Genomic DNA, 3,427 nt, shown 5'->3' on the forward strand with positions numbered 1-3,427 from the left:
GTGCTTATGCTCACTCTGCTGGACACAGCTTCTTCTAAGCTTTGTGCGAAGCCAACTCACAGCATAGGTGTCACTGGGAAGCCTATCTTAAACCTACCTATCTCTCTCTCTCTCTCTCTCTCTCTCTCTCTCTCTCTCCTACCTCTGATTCTTGTTCTTTCTGCCTCCCTTCTGTTACTGGCTCTTCTATATCTGACATGTCTAATGCTTGGCAATTCGCTTGGCACCTCTACTTTGTTTTCTCACGTCCCTGTGAGATCAGCAGGTCTTGTCCCCCGAGGACCAGGATGTAGTCTCGGCAGCTGAGGCCTTTCTTAGCAGCGGGGAGACCAGGACTTGAAGTCCAGCCCGCTGATCCCTCAGCTCATGCTCGTCTACCTCAGAGTCCCTTTGCCAAGTGCACAGTTAAGATGCAGTTTAAAAAGGCTCACAGGTCTGAAAAGACAGTAGCCAAGCCATGCGTTCCTTTTCAAACCCCAAGTCACCTTAGAAGCCGCAGAGCAGAGCTGCAGACTTGCAGGGGAGGAGGTCGGGCACAGGGCAGGGAATGCCGCCAGTGTCTTTGGGAAACCTCAGTGACCCCGTCCGCCGCTTTCCCTGGACCTCGCAGTTAAGCCAGTAGCTGCACCGACAGGATGTGGCCACGGAGCCTGCAGGGTTTACTCTCTGGCCTTTCGCCGAGCAAGTCTGCCACCCTCTGTTCTCGATGAACACTGGGGAGCACTCAGAGGACAGACCCAGGTCCAGGAGAGAATCTCACCAGCCTGGGGGTGCTGTCTGTCTGTCTGCCTCTGGGGCCTGGACCTGGAGTTGTCACAGTGCGAGGCCTGGAATTGCTCTTCACACTCTCATTTGCCTACCTCTTTTAAAATATATATATATATCTTTTTATTGATTTCAGAGAGGAAGGCAGAAGGGAGAGAGAGATGGAAACATCAATGATGAGAGAATCATTGACTGGCTGCCTCCTGTATACCCGCTACTGGGGATCGAGCCCACAACCTGGGCATGTGCCCCGACCAGGAATCAAACCATGACCTACTTCTTGGTTCATAGGTCGACGCTCAACCACTGAGCCACACCAGCCGGGCCCTCCCTCCGTTTACTCCTCCTTTTAATGATTTACGAGGCCGTTAGATGGAACGAGAGGAATATTTGTCAAAACCAGAGCCAGGGAAACTGCGCCTTCCCCACCGGGGAAGGGAACACCACAGAAGACAGGTCACCCTAGATTCAGAGGAAGCCCAGGGTCACGGTGTGTGAGCCTCCCCTCCCGTCGAACACGGAGCGTTTGGAGAACATAATCTAAGCAAACTCAGTGCTACCTTGTGCGCACACTGTCTCCTTTGGGAGTCACAGCAGTTTCCCAGGAAAGGCACTCCTATCCCCATCATACAGATGAGGAAGCTGAGGCTTAGATGGGCTACATGACAGGCTTGCCTTGGGCAGAGCCTAGATTGAAGGCCCAGCCTTCTGAGTTCTAGGTCTGAGTTCTAATCACTACTTTCAGCACTGCCCTGAGGGCTGGGCTCTGGGTCTCCCTGCCCAGTTTCCACTAGAGCAGCTCGATGAACATCCCCATGATAAAAAGATCGCTGCTCTTAAAAATGAATTTAAAAATCCATTGAACTCTGTCAAGATAGCTTCACAGCCCAGCGCATGTAGAAGGAAATTACATTGTTAGCCAGAGACAGGGTGCAAATGAGCCTTAGTTCATGCCATCATCACCCCAGTCTCTCTGGGCTAGAACCCTGGACAATGCATCGTTCCCATCTGCAGGTGACAGCAGCGAAAGCAAACATGGTTCCGAGGTTTGCCCGGGACTCAGCGTTTGCTGTGGAATAGTCGTCATGCCATTGCCCGAGGTCCCTGTTTGATCAGATCGCAAATATCCTCTCTGAGACCGACTTGGGGCGAGGGGGGATGTGACCAGAGATTTATCAGCACAGCAGAGCTGCATGATTTTTTGCAGAAGTTTATGTGTGTCTTTGTAAAGCAAGAGCAGAAATTTCTCAGGACACTTTGGTCTAGAAAAACATCACTCAAGTGGCTAGTGCTTTTGTGGGGATTCTGTAAATGTCAGAGGATCCATCGTGTTCTTGTAACAGATAAGCCTTCTCAGATAAGTCTCTAAAGCCCAGCTTGGGAGGCATTGGGATGTTCATGAAAAGATGTAGCTGCACCCCCTTCCCCACTGCCTCCCTAAACTTAGGAAATGTTCTTCCTTTTAATATTAACACAATGAATGAGCCAAACAACTATCATCTACTCACTTTCTCATGATACGTCAGCCTAGATCAGCTGTTCTCCAATATGTTGGGCTGACAGGGATGCACAGGTTTTCTGTGAGTCAACTGAAAACCCCAGAAGATATCTAGGTTTGAATAACCCTAGAGGCCTGGTCTTAGTTAGCTCAGAGACCCCAGCAGCAAAGGTCATGGGTGTGGCTCTAGGAACAGCTGCTAAGAGAAGGGAAGGTCAAAAAGAAGTCAGATCACCCACATCAGAGAAATGTGAAGTGCAAAAGGCTCTTGTATATCCCACTGAAGAATTAGATATTCTTTTAATATGTCTCTTTCAATTTCTGACCCTTCTTTAATTTCTGGCACAAGAACAGGTTCCTGCATCAGCCTATAGATTACTCCTATTAACTTTGATCTGAACAGTATTTAAAATCCAAGATCAGATGCAAGGATGCCACAGGCGGCAAAATAAAAGGCCTATGTCATAGCAGTATGTTTACCGATACAGCTCCTAGGACACCGTGACCTCCTGGTTCATAGGTCAGTGCTCAACCACTGAGCCACACCAGCCAGGCCTAAGGTTTTTATCATTTGTATGAGACTCCATAGCTGATGTGACAGGACCAAGTGTGTTCCCCAGGTCTATGGGACTCCAAAGCATTGGTGAGGCCAAACCCCCTAAGGTTTTTATCATTTATATGAGACTCCATAGCTGGTGTGTCAGGGCCAAGTTGTTCCCCCAGGCCTATGGGACTCCAAAGCATTGGTGAGGCCAAACCACCTGGAGAAGGATTTGGGGGTCTGGGGTTCTGGTGTCATCTTCTGCTGTGAAGGGAGACAGCAGCCTCCAGGGAGGCAGGATTCTGAATCAAAACACAGGACTCTCCCTCTGAAGAGTGGCCAGTGATGCGTGGAGGACCTGCAGGCAGGGTGACCTTCCCGTGGCCTGCCCCTCAGCTGTCGACTTCCGTCACTGCACTCAGAGAGGAATCTGGTATCGCATCGCCTGAAAGATGACAGCTCCCTTGAAAATAGTGCTGGGGTCCCTCCCGCTGTATGACTTGGGAAGGTCGGCCTCAGGCAGCCAGTAGACCGCCTGCTGGAGACGCCACATTTTAGCTAACCTATGAGAGATCCAAAATCCAAGTAGCAGTGTCCACTCTGCCTCCCACATACAGACTCAC

The 3,427-nt window shown here is 50.2% G+C and overlaps 1 protein-coding gene across 1 annotated transcript in view; it reads left to right on the forward strand.

Moving 5' to 3' along the window:
- The window catches only part of ELMO1 (engulfment and cell motility 1), a 396,326-nt gene that overhangs the window by 377,092 nt on the left and 15,807 nt on the right, over positions 1-3,427 (forward strand). The gene's annotated exons all lie outside the window — the stretch shown is intronic.

The sequence above is a fragment of the Myotis davidii genome, unplaced genomic scaffold, assembly GCF_000327345.1.
Source record: "Myotis davidii unplaced genomic scaffold, ASM32734v1 scaffold573, whole genome shotgun sequence".
Lineage (NCBI taxonomy): Eukaryota > Metazoa > Chordata > Mammalia > Chiroptera > Vespertilionidae > Myotis > Myotis davidii.